Source organism: Lepidochelys kempii, chromosome 2, assembly GCF_965140285.1.
Source record: "Lepidochelys kempii isolate rLepKem1 chromosome 2, rLepKem1.hap1, whole genome shotgun sequence".
Lineage (NCBI taxonomy): Eukaryota > Metazoa > Chordata > Testudines > Cheloniidae > Lepidochelys > Lepidochelys kempii.
The window spans coordinates 24,327,764-24,348,852 of record NC_136381.1 but is presented as its reverse complement, the minus strand read 5'-3'; the positions used below and the strand labels follow the sequence as shown (position 1 = coordinate 24,348,852).

At 43.9% G+C, this 21,089-nt stretch overlaps 1 protein-coding gene across 1 annotated transcript in view; it reads right to left on the bottom strand.

Annotated features, from left to right (window-relative positions):
• Positions 1 to 21,089, bottom strand: part of SNTB1 (syntrophin beta 1) — a 184,458-nt gene that overhangs the window by 101,459 nt on the left and 61,910 nt on the right. The gene's annotated exons all lie outside the window — the stretch shown is intronic.

Sequence of the window (21,089 nt, the reverse complement as noted above, 5' to 3'; positions counted from 1 at the left end):
AATCACGAGATCTCATCACACCCTTTTTCACATTAGATAAGAGAGCTGTCTACCAGGCCTCTCTTCCCAATGTAGGTACTTGTAGACCACGATCAAGTCACCTTTTCACCTTTGTGATGATTTGGAGAGATGTCTGTATAACCTATGAATTCTGGGTGATACAGTGCTATGAAATAGCATCATGAAATTCCTGTCTTTTTGAATGTGAAATTCCACCCTGGTTGGCATGGGCTGTACCACATCCTCCGAGGACAGACAATGGGGTGGCACTCAGAATTCAGTTGCAAACACCTTGGAACAATGAGTGAGCGAGAGCCTAGGAAAATCAGACCTGTGGCTATGTCTACACTACCATTTATGTTGATATAACTTAGGTCAGTCAGGGTTGTGAATAAGCCACCTCCCTGAGCAACATAAGTTATATTGACCTAAGCACCGGTGTGGACAGTGCTACGTCGGCAGGAGAACAATGCAGCTGCGCCACTGTAAGCTCTCTAGTGTAGCCATAGCCATGGTTTACACTACAAATGATTTTACGAATAATGAACGACATAAGTTACACCGACCTAAGTGCTCGTGTAAATAGCGCTCTCTCTCCTGCTGACACAGCTACTGCCTCTCACGGAGGCAGGAGTTATTAAGCCAACGGGAGAACTCTCTCTCAGCGGCTTTGAGAGTCTTCACCAGAAGTGCTCCAGCAGCGTAGCTGCATCGGTGCAGCTGAGCCGCTGTAGTGTAAACATAAGCTATGTCTTTACTACCACTTTTGTCGGTATAACTTCGGTTGTTCAGGGGTGTGAAAAAAACATTTTCCAAGTGTAGACGTGGCCCAAGTATTTTTTTTTAAAATGGATTATTTTCAAGCTAGAGATTTTCAAACTACCTATTGAAAATAAGTTCCAGTAGGTTACTAAACTGTGTGCTGGTGATGTACCAGCACTTGGCAGCCAAAAGAAACTTTGGGACCAATAATGCAGCTACTGCATGCGTGCAATTCCCACGCTCTTCAACGGGAGCGATGTGCATAGGGAAGCAATAGGAATGGGCCCTCTAAAATTAAGAAACGAAGAGAGGGGAAAAAACTGAAGTTGGAGTCAGACCTTTGGATCGAAATCTAAACATGAAGCAGAAACACTGAAATGTGCATTTAATTCCCAAGACACTGGGAACTAAAGCAAAGACTGTTCCCTTCCCCGTGCCAAGTGAGTTTCCATGCAATGTAATGGTGACATCATGACAAGCTGCTGCACTATTTCAGAAGCCTCTGTGAAAAGACTGAGTGGAAATGTATTACCAGGAGAAGGGGGTAGAAAAACAATATGCTTTCCAGGGATCCAAGTATCAAACACAATGCATTCTCTCTCACCCTCCCCACTCTCACTCACTTGCTCATTTTCACCAGGCTGGGGCAGGAGGTTGGGGTGCGAGGAGGTGAGGGCTCTGAGGTGGGGCCAGAGATGATGGGTTTGGGTGCAGGAGAGGGCTCCAGGCTGGGGCAGAGGGGGTACAGGAGGGGGTTAGGGCTCTGGGCTGGGAGTGCAGGCTTCGGGGTGGGGCCAGAAATGAGCGATTCAGGGTGCGGGAGGGGGATCTGGGCTGGGGCACGGGGTTGGGGTGTGTGTGTGGGGGTGACGATTCTGGCTGGAGCGAGCAGGCTTTGAGGCAGGGCTGAGGTTTGGGGTGCAGGAGGGGGCTCCAGGCTGGGGCCAATGAGTTCAGAGTGCAAGAGGGGGCTAAGGGCTGAGGCAGAGGGTTGGGGAACGAAAGGCAGTTTGGGGTACAGGCTCCAGGTGGCGCTTACCTCAGGAAGCAGCGACATCTCCCTCCGGCTCCTACGTGGAGGCACGACCATGTGGCTCTTTGCACTGCCCGCATCTGCAGGCGCTGCCCCCTCAGCTCCCATTGGCCATGAATCCTGGCCAATGAGAGTTCTGAGCTGGCACTGGGAGTGGGGGCAGCGCGCAGAGCCACTGTGGCCATCCCTCCACCTAGGAACCAGAGGGAGATGCCGGCAGGTTCCTGGGAGCCGTGCGGAGCTGGAGAGGGAGCCTGCCTGCAACACCAACCAGACTTTTTACAGCCCAGTCAGTGGTGCTGACTAGAGCCACCAGGGTCCCTTTTTGACCAGGTGTTCCGATGAAAAACTGGACACCTGTCAACCCTAATTAAAAGAGAAGCAGCTACAGAAAGCACTGAGTTTTGGTTTTTGGGGTTTTTTTTTCCAACTCTAAGGTCTATAATGAACCAAAACTACATGATAAAAAGGAATAGGAAAAGCCATTGAATAGTACACAAGATCAGCTGTAATCCTGAAGTATTAAAATCTCATTCATTTTATAGTTTTTCTTTAAAATGAGTGTGTATTCATAATACAAAATTTAATCTGCAGGGACTGAAAAAAACTACTGATTACATAACTATGTAATGGCGGTAACGGTGTATTGGTAGACTAATTGCAGTATAAAACGGTCTAAACTCATCCACTTGGTACTACAACCCAGCTCCAGAGAGCCTTGTAGTCTGTACTAATTAGTAATCATGCCCTTTTGCTGCATTGCAAAATAACAACTGTGGTCAAGCAATTAAAATTCCAATCTGCAGAACCAACCCCTCCCCTCTCCTTCTGTGCATCCTTCCCCTCCCCCCGCAAAAAGAAAGGTAGAAATGGCAGTCAAATGAATTAATCCACTGACATAAGTTCAAATACGTTTTTGTTGTTGTTTATAATTTGGAAGGCAGGCAATGAAGCTTCCAAAAAAAGCACTTAATTAATGCACAATTCTGCCAAGTCCCAGGTCCCCACAATTAAGTTTTTGTAACTTTCCACAGATGACAAAACAAAGCATGCCTCTTATATCTTATGAGGGAAATACTACAGGCAAATCTTGTCAAGTCTTCTACCAGACACAATAGTGTCTTGCTTTTAAGCAAATTGTTTTGCTTAAAAACCAAAAGAAAAGCCTTCAGTAAATCTTCATTACCACGGAGGCATGGTCAGGAAGTGGAGGTTCTCAATATGAAACTGAAAGGAACAGCGTACCCTTATCAGCTCAAAGAGAAAGGATCAAGACTTTACCTTGCAGGGAAAGACAGAGGCAGTGGTGAGCTGGAGCCAGTTCACATCGGTTTGCTAGAACCAGCTGTTAAATTTAGAAGCCCTTTTAGAATTGGTTGTTCCACGAGGGACAACAGGTTCTAAAAGGGCTTCTAAATTTAACCGGCCAAATTTATTGACCAGCCTTAGGCACTGACTGCATGGGTGCCCAAAGGGAAAATATGGTGGGTGCACAGCACCCACCGGCAGCTCCCCGCCCCACCCCTGGCCCCAGCTCACCTCCGCCTCCTCCCCTGAACGCGCCGCCCCGCTCTGCTTCTCCCGCCCCTGCAGGCTTCCGCAAATCAGCTGTTCGCGCGGGAAGCTGGGGCAGGCTGAGAAGCAGGCGGCAGCTTCGCACTCAGGCCCAGGGAGGCAGAGGTGAGCTGGGGCAGGGAGGCGCGAGGAGGGCCGCCCCCGCCGCAGTAGGTAACCCGGGGGGGGGGGCGCAGCCTGAGTGGGAAGCCGCCGCCTGCTTCTCAGCCCTCCCTGGCTTCCCGTCAAACAACTGATTTGCGGGAAGCTGGGGGGCGGGGGGAGGAGGGAGGGCGCGGAGAAGCAGAGCGGGGCGGCGCATTCAAGGGAGGAGGCGGAGCGGAGGTGAGGTGAGCTGGGGCCGGGCGCGGGGCGGGGAGCTGCCAGCGGGTGCTCTGCACCCACCAAATTTTTCCCATGGGTGCTCCAGCCCCAGAGCACCCATGGAGTCAGCGCCTAAGACGCCACTTTTGATGTGATCAGTGGGGGGAGCAGCCGCTTCCCCTGCTCCCCCCCAGCTACACTCCCCTGCCCCTAGGAGCCAGAGGCACCTGCCGGATGCTTCCTGGGAGCTGCTCCAGGTAAGTACCGCCAGGACTCCCCACCTCGCCCCCTAGCAGGTCCCTCTGGCTCTTAGGGGTGGGGTGGGTACCCACAATGGTGGTCCACAAGACCCTCCTGCCCGGTTCTGGGGGCAGTCAGGGGACAGGGGTGGGGGGTGGATGGGGCGGGGTGGGCAACGACTGCCTCGTGGGGTGAGGAGGGAACTGGCAGCTCATCACTGGACAGAGGCCATGCAATCTGTGTGCATTCTCTTAAAGAATTCTTTGTTGATTGCCTACTGCACTGGCTGCTTGGTAAACAAAAAATACAACCAAAAAGACTGTTTTCAAAGTTGTGCAAATGCTAATGAAAAAATTCAGCCAAACAAGAAACTTCATTGAAAACAGTCATTCAAACTTCCCCTGTAGCCCGTTTCCAGATGGAAACTTTTTCCCTATTTTAGCCTCTCTCAGGATGAAAATTAGCTCTGTGCAGAGGACCTATGCAAGCCCCTCGTACCAATTAAGACCCACGTCAGCCTTGCATTCAGGGCCAAACCTTGATACAATGGAAGCCCACGAGGGCTGAATCCAGTGAGACCAGTATTTGGCCTTCTGGGGTTAAGTGGTGTGAAGGGCATTATTTAGGCTCTGTGCACGGGAATGGTGTTCCCCCTTTATGACACAGACCTTACCACAGGTGATATGGCACATAAAGAAGGGGTGCGGGAAATCATACAATTCTGACAAAGCAGCTATGCTGGATGCTCCCGATAACCATGGAAAAGACCTAGGACAAGAGAACCATATGAATGGTCTTCATAGAGCCTGCCAGTAGGAAAGGAGAGAGGAGAATGCAAACTCACACCACCGAAGTAGCAGAATGGAGAAGAGATGAGGGCCACCTAATCTAATGCTACTCCAGGCAGTGCTAACCATCCACAGTGACACAAGCGTTGGCAGACAGATGTTGTAGGAAAATTTGGGAAGAGGGAGATCAGCTGAGCAATTTGATTATTCAACAGGGACATGGCCTTTGCTTTACAGAAATGTCATATACTAGGATTTCAAATGCAGCAGGTTCAGTATGTTACCAAGACAGTTTCAGAACAATTCAAAATTAAATATCTTAACAAGTTATTTTCTGTGACACTTTTCCCTGTAACACACACAGGACCAAATTCGGTTCATAGCTACCCCAGTGTAACTCCAGCATTATCTTAGGTTGCAGCCAATGGAGTTACTACGGAATGACACTGGTGTAACTGTGAGAAGGATCAGGACCATAGGGTCAATTTTTGTTCTCATTTACATCAGGACAGCATAAGTATCAATGACTACAGAGTTTGTCTCTGGTTTCAATGCTCAGACCAAAGATCAAATGCTCAGTTAAATCTGTGCCAATGCACAGAGGTAAACTGACGGGAGAATCTGGCCCTAAACAGCTATCGGTGCTGTTATCAAAATAATCATGAGGAAAATGCATGCTCATCATTTACTCTAGGAAAAAAAGTAAAATTATGGTTTCTATGATAGGGTCACAGGAAATAGTTTTAATCACTTCTATACTGAAATGGAGAAATCAGAGCCAGTATTACTGTACATTTGTGGGTGTTAAGTTTCCATCCACTTTCCTACAGAAACAACACCTGTTCTCATGATCAAAGAAAGCCACCTCAAGTATTTATTACCGTTGCTGAGTGCCAAAAGGTTCTGAAATATACTAAACCTCTTGATCTGTCAACAGCCTTAGGTCTCTGTTAGACATTTTACAAATTAGAAAAGTTTAACATGTTGAGAGAATACAAATGCCCTCTACACTCTCTTGCACAAAGAAAAATTAGAACTGGGCAAAGAGTTCCATTTACTGTTTTCTGTCTTTCTTAAATGAATTCAGCTGAACTCTGCATGCCCTGCTTCAGCTCTTAAAGAGACATGGTTTGTGGGCACAAATTGTGACCAACCGTTTTTTAAAATCTGTGTAATTCCTTCTATGTATGCTTGTATTGTATTCTATTTTATTTGAAACAGAGGAGTCAGTGCTCTTTAAGGAAAAAATAATCAGTGTCTTCAACTAAGTACTCATGAACAACCATACAGGACACCTGAGCTATGATACATAGATGATGGGGCAAAAAGTTCAGATAGATTCCGGACACAGACAGCTAGATAGAATTTTATTTAAATGGTGTGGGGGAGGGAACTGAGGCCAGAAACTTCTTGGAAAGGAACCAGATTTTAGCTTCAAACTTCCAATGTTCCATTATAAATGGGGAGGGTGAACAATTTTTTAAAATTATTAAGAATGTTTTGACTGTATCCTTTTAAATAAACAGCCACCTTTATGACAAACTCTGGTGGCGGTGGCAGGCTGTGATGCTTCGTAACATAGTCACACCCAGAATTGAACACTGGTCTATTCACATCCTGGATGCAATCACTGATTTTTCAATGGCTCAGAGAACCTCCTTGCAAATTTCATATGTTCTCACAGCTAGCTACCTATTAAAAATGTTAACACATCTAAAGGGACTTTCCCTCCTGATCCTTCAATTTACTATATTTATTTTCAGCCTCCAAGTTTCTTCTTCAAACAATCGTTGCTGCCCAGTTCAGTTTTACATTCTATCGAGAGCTGTGACTTCTGATAAATCTATAAATTCTACTGTCAAGTTTCCATACATAGTTGATTCCTCTCTCTTTTTTAGTAGGGTTGTGCTTTCCCTAAATAAAGTAACAAAACAATACATCTTCATATATTTTTCATTAAAAAAATGTAAGTTTTTTTGGTAAATATTCCACAAAACCTAAAAGTATAATGCTAAGTTTAAAAAGTGAACACTCATTGTCGCTTAGAACCTGATATAAAAGACAACATGGGCTCTGCCCTGAAAAGCTCACAGTCTAATACACAGCAAATCAACAGTGAGCAGTGAAAAAGTACAACATACAAGCTAAGTAAACGGGTGGTCATTGGCCACATCCTGATAACTTAAAAATAAAGATATGTAAGATATGTTGACTATAGCCAAAGTACTGCAGAGCCTTGCCATGAATCAGCCAGTTAATTTCTTAAGTGTCCATTCTAAGAAAAACAATGTTTGCATACACAGAACACATCTCTTACTATATGTGTATATGACAGTGTAAACTCTGTAACTGGAACTGTGTGAATCTTTCATACTGAAAGATCGGTATTATCGATAGTACTTGGCTGCACTTTGATTTTCTCCAAAGAGGCCTACATTTTTTTTAAGGTGGATTTGCACTTGGTCACATGGTAAGCCATCTATGCCAAACCCCTGCAAATCCACAAACAATATGACATGAGACACTACCATGGCACATGCAACAAACTACAAATTTTCTTCAGTAGCCTAATACAGGACTTACATTTGCCTGGGCTTTCTCCTCTTCACAATGCGACGCATTCTTCCCAATACTCTTAAAAGTAAGGTTGGTATTTAAAAGAGTTTATCTAAACTTCAGAAATGAAGTCAAAGCTTCTTATGTGCCTTACAAGTGTGCTGATTTTTCTTCTGTTAGTTCGTATAGCTCCCTCTCCAATCATCCATACTCTCAGATAAAATTCAAGGTGTCTGATGTTGCCTGTACGCTAGGGATCGGCAACCTTTCAGAAGTGGTGTGCCAAGTCTTCATTTATTCACTCTAATTTAAAGTTTCACGTGCCAGTAATACATTCTAACGTTTTTGGAAGGTCTCTTTCTATAAGTCTATAATCTATAACTAAACTATTGCTGTCTGTAAAGTAAATAAGGTTTTTAAAATGTTTAAGAAGCTTCATTTCAAATTAAATTAAAATGCAGAGCCCCCCGGAACCGGTGGCCAGGACCCGGGCAGTGTGAGTGCCACTGAAAATCCGCTCGCGTGCCGCCTTTGGCACGGGTGCCATAGGTTGCCTACCCCTGCTGTACACTATAATTTTCTATTTACATGAGTACACTCAAGTGTCAGAACAAGTATTTCAACCTCTAGCAATTATGTGAAGATACATAAGGGCATTATGTTTTTGGAACATGCCATTATTTCAGCAGTCACACAAATCATGAAATAATGCAGAATAGACCGGAATTGGCACACATCAAGGGAAGTTATTACACTGGGTATTATAATACCTGTTTTACAGCTGGCTAAACTGACACAGACAAATTAAATGACTTCTTCAAAGTCCCATAATAAATCAATGACCAGGTTTGGAACAAAACACATATTGGTGCCAACTCTCAGTCCCCTGCTCCACCCAGGATTCAATTTTCAGTTAGTCTGATCCTCTGCTCCCCATATTCTGTGGCAATTGGGGCTTGCCCAGCCTTTGGTGTGAATCAGAGCAGTCTCAAGACTGCTCCAACTTATGCTCTGCCTCTAAAGGCTCCCCCTCCCCCAGTGGACCCTGGGAAGTAGAGAATAAAAGTAGCATTATGTACTCTCAATTCACCTCTTCCCTTCCCTCACCTTCTCGTCCTGTCATCATACATTCCATACAGTTGGCAAAAAAGCTCCTATATCTGCTCCGTGCTGCCTGAGAAGGCCCTGTGCAGGAGTTATTCTCAGGAGGCAGTTTCTTCCCCCTTTGTAGATTTCTGCTGCCAGAACAGCATCCAGGGACCACAGGGAAGTGAGAACTGGACCCACAATACATAATAACCTTTATCTAAAAAGATCCAGATGTACTTTAAGGACACTCCATACTACGTGCTGGTAACAGCACATAGGAATCACTTCTCCCATCAGTGAATTGCAACCATCTTAGGGATGTCAGGCTGCAGCTGTTTAACAGAGCACCCACAATAACAGGATAATGGTTAGGGCAGGAAGAGCATAAGTGCTTATCCAACTGGAAGTATGGGGAAATTTGCACAGAAATATTGAGATTTTTGATGCAGACAGGAGAATAGGAAATGCCAAAAAGGGGGAGGAACCACACCTGATATCTAGGCCCATCGTCCTGGGGCTACATTCATTGTGTAATTATGGGATAGCATGGCACCCACAATTTGACTTGGCTTGGCATGAATGGGCATGCAGTCCTTTGCTGTGTGATGGAAGAGGACAAATCTATGTGCAGATTGAGAACCCTCCGCTTGACATTACAGATCCTGCTCAAAGTGGCTGCATGCAAGGAGGACCAGGAAGGGAAAAGCTGAACCCAGTTCTAACCTTGCTTAGCTCGACCACTGAAGCTCAAGGCTTGTCATGGGGAGACCTACAACAAAGCATGGAAGAAGGAGACAGCTCCTGAAAACAGCCCTCAGTTCAGTCCCTTCCTCCCCTAGCACTTCAGCCAATGAGGCTAGTTGCTGAGCCTCTGCAAGAAGGAATGGGCCTTATTCCACATCATCACTCAATGGCAAGCGGGAATCACAGATGCACAAGGTGGAGAGAGGAAGAGAAGAAGCAACAACACAAGGAGGAGATGGAAACGCCAAGACAATCCCAGGACTGGAAAAGGAGGAGAGATGGAAGAAACAGAAAAAAAATGGCTTTTGTGTTTAAGGCTGGGATTCTATTTGAATCACTTTCCTTCCTCCCGGGGATTATTGTTTCCAATATACAGAAACAGCAAAGCTCCAACAACAAACTAGAAGAATCAACTTAAAACATCGACCAGAGAACCACAATAAACACAGGACTTTTTTGAACAGGGAAATTTCTCAGCAACGCAACAGCTGAACAAACTGCTACTGAAACCCGACTCCACATTCACAGAACCATGACATCGTCCACTAGTCACTACAAACCACACCAATCAGCTAAAGATCTCTTTTTAACAGCAATATAACTTTCCCATCTATATCCCTGATGAGTCACAAGCTATAGGACCTTAAACTTGTCACTGATCCAGGACTGAAGATCGCCCTCCTGGTCCGCCAGGCACCATAACTTTAGGGAAAAAACATCACAGCTGGGGGAAAGAAGGAACTATTTTTATAGCAGGTTTATCATTTTTAAATAGTATTGTGAAGTTTCTCTGAGGTATGGCATGCTACAATAGGCCTGATCCTGTTACATACTGAGTATTTCCTACAATGAACTAAGCCCTTTAGTCAATGGGATCTGGCCTTAAATCCTATTCAAGAAGGAGGCAAATCTACCCTTTGCATTTAACATGTAGCTTTAAAGATAACTTTGGGGGGGGGGGAGGAGGAGGGGATGTCAAGCCCTTCACCATAGTATACACCACTTATTTCACAGATGTCCCTGCAGTTATCCTGTAAATATAATCGTGTTTCAGAGGACACTTAATCCTCCCAGAAAACGGACAAGGGTTTCCTGTCTTTACACAATCTCATTAATCCTCAATTTACTGACAAGAAAATTCTTCCATCCACCCAGGCTTTTACTCAGAATTGTCTGGCACTGTTCAGCTGTTAATGCCAACATGTTCACCCAGTTTCTCCATAGGACAAGGCAGATATAGTTTGCCCGTAGCAGCTGCTGAGCAGTGAGTGCAGTTGACTTGGCATATCAAGACAGATTTTTTCCACTGACCACAAATGCCAATTCAGAGTGTCCCAGGTCAGGTCAGAATCAGGTTAAAACAATAAAACATATTGTTTTTCACAGGCAGCTAAAAATGCTTGTCAGACATGTTTTTGGTCAGCTTCAGCACAGGAGGTTGATAATAGTCAGGCAGGGATTTTCAAACCGGGGGTAGTGATCTCTCAGGGGGTCATGAGGTTACCACATGGAGGCCGTGAGCTCTTGGCCTCCACCCCTAAACCCCCGCTTTGCCTCCAACATTTATAATAGTGTAAAATATAAAAAAAAGTTTTCAATTCATAATGGGGGGGGGTCACACTGAGAGGCTTGCTGGGTGAAAGGGGTCAGCAATACACAAGTTTGAGAACCACTGAGTTAGAGGCTGCACGTGATACAAGAAAACAGACCACTTTTTCTTGGCTGAGTCACTAAAGCCTGGTCTACGCCTAAAAGTTAGATCATTCTAGTTACACCGCTCAGGGTGCAAAATTTTTCACAGCTCTGTGCAATGTAGTTAGGTCAACCTAATCCTGAAAACATTTTGGAATGGAATTTTTCCATCCACCTAGCTACCAGCTCTCGGAGAGATGGATTAACTACATCAACAGGAAAAGACCCTCCCATCGATGTAGGGAGCATCTTCCTCTACAGCAGAGCTCAAGAGCTCAGACATATCCTGAGTGTTGTAAGGAAAAGCACCTTTATCTATTTCAACACTTCACCAGCACACAACAGAGAAAAAACTGAATATTTTTAACCAAAAGCAGCTTCACAGCAGAAGGACATTAAACTCATTTGTATATCTGTTTACTTTTTGATTTAGTAATTGTAATGTATGCTATACTGGAGATGTGTCATTACAGACCTGGAGAAGCATTCATGGTACTTAACACAGTCTAATGGACCAAAATAAATATCTCCTTAAGTGAGGTTATATTGTAGTTCTTTCATCTTTGAAGCAAACCATTTCCCAAGCTCCATAAGAAGAATCAAACTCAGTTTGTTGAAGTCAAGGTAGTGATATTGTTTGGATGCATGTTAGAGGCTAGACTCTGACTTTAAAGATGCAGCCCTATGATAGTGGAACTGCATCAGGTATTGCTTGCATTCTACACGCATTTTATATAGCTGGATCCTGCAGGAGTGGCAGGGGGTGGGAGAAAGAAGCTCACGGCATCTCCCCATTGTTTATCTGCACAGGGCTAGCCACAGTCTGACCACAAAAAGAAAAGGAGGACTTGTGGCACCTTAGAGACTAACCAATTTTTTTTTAATTATTTTTTTAAATTGGTTAGTCTCTAAGGTGCCACAAGTACTCCTTTTCTTTTTGCGAATACAGACTAACACGGCTGTTACTCTGAAGTCTGACCACAGACATCTAAAGGACAATATAAGCGCCTCTTTGTAGGACTTCGCTTTTTTTCCTTAAGGAACAAAAGGGGTTAAGGTCATACTAAAGTACTGCACAAACGCTGGGCCAGGCAACCTCCTCTAAGAGCAGCACTGCTCTGAAAACCATATGTTTGCTGGCTAATCAAGATTAACAGCTTGTACGAGTCTAAAACTATTCACTATCATCAAAATATTCCTTTATTAAGTGTATATATAGCTGCAGAATATCCTCCAGATAAGTTTCCTTTACAGTTCTGTGTCCAGTTGCATTATCTTTACTAACCTCCTGAAATGTTAACAGCTCTGAAGCAACGGTTGTAACGGGGCACTGTATTACTTACCTGTAAACCCTAAAGAAAAGGATAACGATCCAGTTCAGAACACATGGAAATAGTACAAGGATTACCCTGAACCATGATACTATACTAGACTTCTGTATTCTGGATGGAACCCGGACATAAACCCAACCTCAACTACAAACAACAACAAACTGCTATGGGAAATGGTGTCTGCTGGTGAAAACGAAAAAAAGCACGGTTGGATAATACAATGGCAAAATGTGTGTTGCATCCCCCTCAAATGACTGGTCCACAGAGGGGATAAAAGCCTACTTTGTCACCATCTAATGAAGGTACTCTTTAGCTCAAGTGATTGAGGTCTATGCTGCAGCGCTAAAGGTCTTAGGTTCAAAACCCTACTGACCACCCATGTGGAGAATTGTTGCAGTTGCAATGTATTTCCTTGTAACAAAGACAGATGTAGAAGGTGGCGTTTGTGAAAGGAAGCAAAGGAAATCAGAGAAGAGTTATGCAGTTGCTAGGATGCATCTGTAAGTAACTTGTGTGAGGGATTTTTACTGTTTGCACTTTCACACTGTATTCAGGGACCAATCGAGTTATAAAGCATTTCGGTGCCACTGCAGGGTTGGGAGATTTTAGCACTGGGGACCCTGTATCAATACTATTTAAGCTTACTTGTCCCAAGCTTTGTTTTTCAGTTTATTAGTCTTCATGTAGTTGCCATTCGGTATAAATAGCTCTAACGAAAAAGGAAAAGAGCTGCAAAGAAAGGCCTGCGTATATTTGTGTCTCAAGTCTTAGAGATAAATTTGCTAAGAAAGAAAACAAAACTTGCAACTCAAAAGAAGAGTGAAAAAAAGACCCTATATGTGCTTGTTTGTTGTTATACTAATAGATCTTCTCCATGCTCCAGTGCAGGAGCACCTTTTACAGAAGGGGCTGAAAGCACATCTTTACCAGCCATATACAGACTTTGGGACAGAAAACAGTGACAGCTATGTGCTTGAGGCTTATCTGCTTCATTTAGTTCAAGAGCAAATCTGTTGCCACATTACACAGAGCGCAATCAGATGATATCACTTGTTAATTTCTTATAGAAGACAATAGATTCATAAATTACAAGGTCAAAGGGGACCACTGTGATCATCTAGTCTAATTATTTTTTGTCAAGGTCCAGACTCCAGAGAAAATAATACAAAAACAAAACAACAACAACAAGTAAATAAAAAAGATTTTGCGGTCTGTTCAAAAGCATCTGGTGGTCCAGATCTGGCCTGCAGTCCACCTACCCCGATCTAGTCCGACCTCTTGTTTAAACACAGGCATTAGGAATTCCTTGAATTAATTCCTGTTTGAAGTAGAACATTTCTTTTAGAAAGACACTTAATCTTGATTTAAAAATTTCAGTGATGAAGAATCCACTGCAACCCTTGGTAAGTTGTTCCAACTGTTAATTACCCTCACGGTATTGTATAATTCTAATTTATTAATCAAGATGTCATTTGGTACCAAGTCAAGTGCCTTACAGAAGTCTAAATATATTACATCAACGCTATTACCTTTATCAATCAAACTTGTAATCTCATTTACACATACACACACACTCACACACATTAATTATATTATATTGTATTAATTATAGATAAAGTTAGTTTGACAAAATCTGTTATCCATAAACCCATGTGCTTGGCATTAATTCTTTACTGATCAAGTCCCATATCAGCGATCACACTATTTTGCCTGGGATCAATGTCAGGCTGACAGGACTATAATTACTTAGGTCATCCCATTAACCCTTTTAAAATATTGGCACATCATTAGTTTTCTTCCATTTCACGGAGCTTCCCCAGTGTTCCAAGACTTACTGAAAATCAACATTAATGGTCCAGAGCTTCTCAGCCAACTCTTTTAAAACCCCTGAATGTAAGAAATGAAGACCTGCTGATTTTAAAATGTCTGAGTTAGTGTTCGAATGGAAAGTATTTCATCATCATATGATATGTCATCATTCACTTTTTCCCTAAATAAAGAACATTTATTGAACACTTCTGCCTTTTTTGCATTGTTATTGATAATTTTACCATTTCCATCTGTTAATGGAACAATACCATTGCTAGGATGCTGACATGCTCTCAGCCCCCCCCAAAACCCACTCTCTCTCCCTCCACATACATACAACACAGTCCCCGTGACACTCACCCCAGCCCCTGCATTTGAAAAGCACGTTGCAGCCACTTGCACGCTGGATAGCTATCACAATGCACTGCTCTTTGTGGTGTCGCAAGAGCTGCTAATGTGGCCACACCAGTGCGCGTACAGCTGAGAGTGTAAACACTCGGCAGCGTTTTCCCTGTTGTAGAGTGCTGGAAGTATAGCCATGCCCTTAGAGCATCTTCACCAGAAGCCGCTACAGAGGTGCAGCTGCACTGATGCAAGTTTGTAATGTAGACCTGCCCATAGTTTCAAAAGTTCATTGTCTTGCTCCTAAACAGGATAAATCCTGCTGTTTTTCCCCCTCTAATACCCACAATCTGTTGATTAGTATTTTGATGAGACGGTAATTGGGTGTCCACTGTGAACCATACAATACTTCATTTGCACATGATCAGCCGGAGTAAGATAAATATCTCTTCCCCCTGCCTGATAGGCCTATATCTTTCACCTTTCAGAGACTTCCTTTAACTTCAGAGACCCAGAGAACATAATTGTAATATATATACAGAGCTCATCACATATTTTCCATATACATGTCTCACAATGATTATGACGACAAGCGTGACACAGGCTTTTAATAGAGACCTTACATGACATTTTTGAAGGACTAGTAGATAGATTCCAGATGCAGAGGCAAGAGCAGTGGAAGCGCCCTAAAAGTGGGGGGGCCACTGGCACCACCCCTTCCCTGAGACCTTGCCCCCCCCCACGCTGCCCCTTCACCCAGAACCCATGACTCCACACCATCCCTTCCCCCAAGGCCCTGCCCCCTCCTCGCTCCTTTCAATTCCCCTCCCCCCTATCACTTTACTGCTGGTAAAAAGTGGAGGGCAGAGTCCCCCCCATGTTCCAGCACCCCTGAGCAGGGGCTCTCTGTAACCCTTGCATACTCCTGTGCCCTCTGCCAGTTGGCATCAAGATGTCCTTGGGGCACAGGGTTTTAGTACTATTATTTATAGCAGCATGGCATTCTAAGTAAATCAAAGCAGGATTTCTGCCCAAAATCTTAAAGGCCAGTTCCAATTCCTAATAAAGCCAGTTGAAAGATTTAACTTCAGTAGGAGTTGGCTCAGCTCCAATATTCAGATAAGAACAACAGGAGATGATAACCTGGAGCTCTGGGATGGAATTGGGAGAAAATATTACGGTCAAGCAATCACTTGGGCGACTAGCTGATGAACCCCAGCTCAAATGACTATTATTATTTGTGTTACCGCAGCACCGGGGAGGGCGTGAATCACAGACCAGGAGCCCACGGTGCTAGATGCTGTGCAAACACAGTGCCTGCACCAAGGGACTTACAATCGATACTTTCCACAGTATGCATCCGATGAAGTGAGCTGTAGCTCACGAAAGCTCATGCTCAAATAAATTGGTTGGTCTCTTAGGTGCCACAAGTCCTCCTTTTCTTTTTGCATGTACTATGGCTTTGAAGCCAATGGCGGAGCTCCCATTGACTTCCATGGCACAGAGTCAGGCCCCTGTGGAGAACATCAAGAGCCACAATGTTAGTTAAATGTTTGCCGAGGTCCACAAGCTCAGGATGTTGTTCCTATGACTTTCCTCTCTACTCCCCACACCAGAAAGGCCATCAGAGTAAAGTAAACACTGCTCCGAAGAGATCAGTCACATGAAGCAAGATGACCTTTGGGCTTCTTGCCAAAGCAAGTGCACGCTCCAATTTTTAAAGGACAACTTTGAAACCCTAGATTTCAGCAAATGTCACAAACCGATAAACAATTTTAACATTTATAATATGCTCAGGATGCCCTCATTGCCGACCTTTCAAAACCCACCTCCCTAGTTCCTCCCTCTCCCTGAGGCAACAAAAGGCTGCAACAGAGAACTAGTGGCAGACAGATGGGCTTGCATTCTTCAGAAATGTTATTCTGTAACACCAGCCTGCTTGGTTTGTTCTCACATTTAAAAAGAAAATGTCATGAGCTAAGCTAAGCGATGATCTCAGCTATCTTATTCCTATTTATGATTGATATAGTATCACAGGTAAATTAGTGCATCACCGACAAAAAACAAACAAAAACAAAAAGACAGGCCTCTGTCCTGAGGAGCTTATAGTCAAAGAGCTAAATTAATCTTTGGTGTAACCCCACAGAATTCAAGTGTCCAATCCTGCTTCCTTAGAGATCAAAGTCCAAACCTCTATGGACTTCAATGGGAACAGGATCAGAGCCTAATCAATCTATTCACTGTACTCTGTACAGACCCCATATACTGCACCATCGGGATCAATCTATCCATATTAGTGCTGTCAGGGGATTACTGAGTCGCTAAATTACCCAGATAGGATTCTGATTTGCTCAGTCAACAAGACAAAGTTGGGGGATGTGGGTCGGGTTCGGTTGTTTGTATGTTTGTTTTTTTTAAGAGTTATTTTCACTCTGCTTATGTGAATGGTCAGAGGCACAACAGGGCATTCAGTTACTAAAAATTAGGTACTGAGAGGACTGAACAGTTGTATATGCTCTCTATTACACTAAGGGCTAGATTACACCGACGCATGTTAGGAAGCGCACAAAACACCTTTCACAGCTCATATAACTGGAATGAGTGCAGCCCATGCAGTGCAACTCTGTGGGACTTGGTCAGTTCCAAGGAGGCCTAAAACTACTATTGATTTGCACCAGACTAATTCTTTTGTACAATTTACTGTGGCCTGTACTAAGCTGTACTGCTGCATAGAGCCCCAACGGGCCATTCAAGCATCTTACCTGGCTATACCTCCTTTCTTCTATTCATGACCCCTGTGCCTGCCAAAGGGAGAGGGGTTGGCTATCATAGTTACTGGGCTAACTGCATTTCTGATCGCTAGGCTCTTCAAGTGCACATGACTCAGGTTTCAGGCCTTGAGCTCTCATCACTTTTGTGGGAGAAGGGAGGAAGGAGAGAGACTCTTGGGGGAGGTGGAAAGGGAAATCACATTCTCCCGTTCTCAAACCGGGCCCTAGGCTGCAGACGCAGGGGCTAACAGCAGACCTGGCTTATGTTCAGTACCTGCAGTCCTCTTCCCTCCAGGAGCAATGACATTGGTAACCAGTGACCAAACAACCTTCTTAAAGCAATGTATTTATTTTAACTGGGGTTCTCAAACTTCATTGCACTGCGACCCGCTTCTGACAACAAAAATTACTACACAACCCCAGGAGAAGGGACCGAAACCTGAGCCCACCGCCCAGTCAGGGTGGCCAAAGCCAAAGGGCTTCAGGCCTGCACAGTGGGGCTCAGGCTTCGACTTCAGCCCCAGACCCAAGCATGTGTAATGCCAGCCCCGGAGACCCCTTAAATTGAGTTCACAACCCACTTTGGGGTCCTGACCCACAGTTTGAGAACCACTGAGAGCCAAAGCACTTAAGACAAAACAGATCTTAAAACAAACGAGCAGTCCGCATGGGTGCCTGCCTCTCTCTAAGGCTTACCATTCCCTGGAACTGGGGACAGCCCAGCTTCTTCAGACTCCGTCCACCAAGCCTTCCTCTGTGACAGCTGCCCTTGAAAGCGTTTTTTAACCGCATAGTGTCCTCTTGATAGCTAGGCTCCCAGTACTGGCAAAACGAGACTTGGCACTTCTCTGGAGACACAATATAAGAGCTTTCTCCATTGTCTTTCAGTTGTCTGCCATTGTGTTAGCTCCCTGCTTGTATTTCCAACAGCCCTCTAATTAAGTTAGATTGATACACTCATACAGGAAATTGTAATAACCCCCAGATTTCTACAGGTTTCAGAGTAACAGCCGTGTTAGTCTGTATTCGCAAAAAGAAAAGGAGTACTTGTGGCACCTTAGGAGACTAACCAATTTATTTGAGCATGAGCTTTCGTGAGCTACAGCTCACTTCATCGGATGCATACCGTGGAAACTGCAGAAGATATTATATACACACAGAGACCATGAAACAATACCTCCTCCCACCCCACTGTCCTGCTGGTAATAGCTTATCTAAAGTAATCATCAAGTTGGGCCATTTCCAGCACAAATCGGGCGGAGGGTGAGAAAACCTGGATTTGTGCTGGAAATGGCCCAACTTGATGATTACTTTAGATAAGCTATTACCAGCAGGACAGTGGGGTGGGAGGAGGTATTGTTTCATGGTCTCTGTGTGTATATAATGTCTTCTGCAGTTTCCACGGTATGCATCCGATGAAGTGAGCTGTAGCTCACGAAAGCTCATGCTCAAATAAATTGGTTAGTCTCTAAGGTGCCACAAGTACTCCTTTTCTTTTTGAAGATTTCTACAGTAACTTTACCTCACTGACTAGGTCACATGTAGTATTCATCCCATTACATACCATGTCGGTGTTCTTAGATTATTACATAGCAGCTCCACATCTGCCACAGTAGCACTGAGTCACTAGAGGAGATCTGTACCACTCAAAGGTCCCCTTACATAGGGGAGATCCTTCTGGCACCTGCTAAGATGACTTTAGAACACCGATATCGTAGGCGTGAAGGTACCCTAACCCAGCTGATAATCTAACCTGTAACATTCACAAGGAGGATAAAGAAGTTTAATTTTACAACATACAGTAAAATTAAAAACTTTGAGGAAAGGATTCATGCTTGAACTGGAAAAGAAAATGTTATCAAATTAAAAGAGTAAATATAGGAAAAGAGTATCTTTTATAACAGGAAAATTAGATCCACTGTTAGGGCTATTATTGATAGAGACACATAATAGGATGAACATAGCAATTACCATCTGTCTACGCTGTTAACACACTCTACTTTGTTATCATCTACAGGACACTTACAGAGTTATTTGTAATGGTAAATCTTGGCTATATTTAATACAGGCGGTAATTAAATGGTTATAAAGCGTGACACTGGAATGCTGACAAGGTCCGCGAGTACCATTATCAGCACTAATGGCCTGATAGTCAATCTGCTGCACTCCTACAGTTTAAAAAACATTTGCCAGAATCCTCCAGTCAACACTCCGTCACTGCTCCCTGCCCTTTGCTTTTTGCTTCAGGCTGCAGTAATCTTATAGGATCCCGCTGTGCTCAAATGATGAAAAGCTCAAAAGATTCTTCAGTGAAAAACCACATAACTAAGCACTGTTTCAGCATCCAGAGAGACTGGCCAAAGGGATTACAAATGCCTCCTCACATACCCCACAGAAACAGTGGCGATCCTTTTAGTCCCCTCTCGTTGTAACGCATCTGTAATAATTTGTGTTAAAAAAATCCAAACCATAATTATGTGACTGACAGCCATCCATTAAACTGAGCCCAAGCACAACTGAGTCCATTTAAAGAAATGCTACGGTCTCAGGGAGGGAGGAGAGACACTAGCACAGCTGAGGGGCAGGGGATGCGCAATGGTGCCCGCTTTGCATTCCACTGATCCTGGGGCTGGCTAAGAGACAGTCCAGTCCTCAGCATTATTAACAACCACCTCAGCAGCTGCAGGCTGCTGCAATAGTAAGAAATTCACGGGCACAGCGATTTGCGGGGCACACCCATTTTTTCCCAAAAGTACCTCCAAGGTTGGGGGCTTGGACGGGGGGTTGCAAAGAGCTGCCAGGCTGGCTCTATGCCCCTTTCACAAGGGGAATTCTCAAGCAGCCAGTGAAGCCAAACTCGGTAATGTGCACTTAACTGTCTTCACTTTCCTTCATCATCCCTTCTTGTGTTTGTTATCATCACTGGCTATATCTATGTCCAAACCTTATGGCCCATCCTGCCTACATTTCCAATATTAGTAGGACTACTCAGGGTAGCAAACACTTAATCTAGTTGTAAATGTTTGTAGGATCAGGTCCTTCCATTGTAAGTTTTTCAGGGCATGGACCATATATTTTATTGTTCTGTAAAACATCATTTGCATGTAAGGTACTATCAAAACAACAACCACTTTTCTGCCTTTTTTTTTTCTTTCTACTTCCCCCTCTCCCTCCCACGCCAGAGTCATCATTTTACTGCTAATATCCCATTGTAGGAAGCAATAAGATGCACAGCACAGACAAAATCCATTTTGCTGTTTCTCTTGCAAAGCAAATCTTGTACAGACTTGTTACAGTTCATTTATAGCAAGACACGTAGAAAGTTCAATCTGTGGGAGTGTGGCTTCTGTGCTCTACAGAATAAAGGATGTGGGGTTTTTTATTTTTAAAATAAACTACAGCTGTAATCCCAACTATCTGAGTTAGTCTGAGTAAAAGCACATTCCGGTGACAGATTATGTAGAGCTTCATTGTTTTCCTTTAAGCATTTAATATTTACCATTTATAGAAAATGAAATAGTGGCACATACATACACATGCACACTTTACTGGGTCCATGTTACGGGTACATCCAGTTCTGGGTATGTACCACTCTGCTCTGTTGTTAGAAAAACAAATCAGCCACCAGAAAAATAATGTGGTCATAGCTACTGTATGCTGAAGCTATTTAACCTCGTCACAGATAATGAAAGAAACTCAACAATACTCGAACTTTACCCTTCCCTGTTTATCCTCTCTATCTTATTTGGGTTGTTCCACCATATCTTCTACTCTGCCAGTGATGCCAACCTCAATTAACCATGTGTCCACCTCTCCCACAAGCATTTCTTCCCAAGTGCCCCTTGCGCATTGGACACCCTGACCATATTAATCCATAAAGCTACTCCTCTGTCCATCCTCAAGATCGACTTTCTACCATGAAGCCTGTGGGAGGTTTCCAATGAACAATGTCTAGGCGGGTGGACAATAGGGGTTACCACTATCTGTTTTATTGTCTGTTTACTTGTTTCCTATAATTAACAAATTACTTTAAATGGGTCAAGATCATGTAATA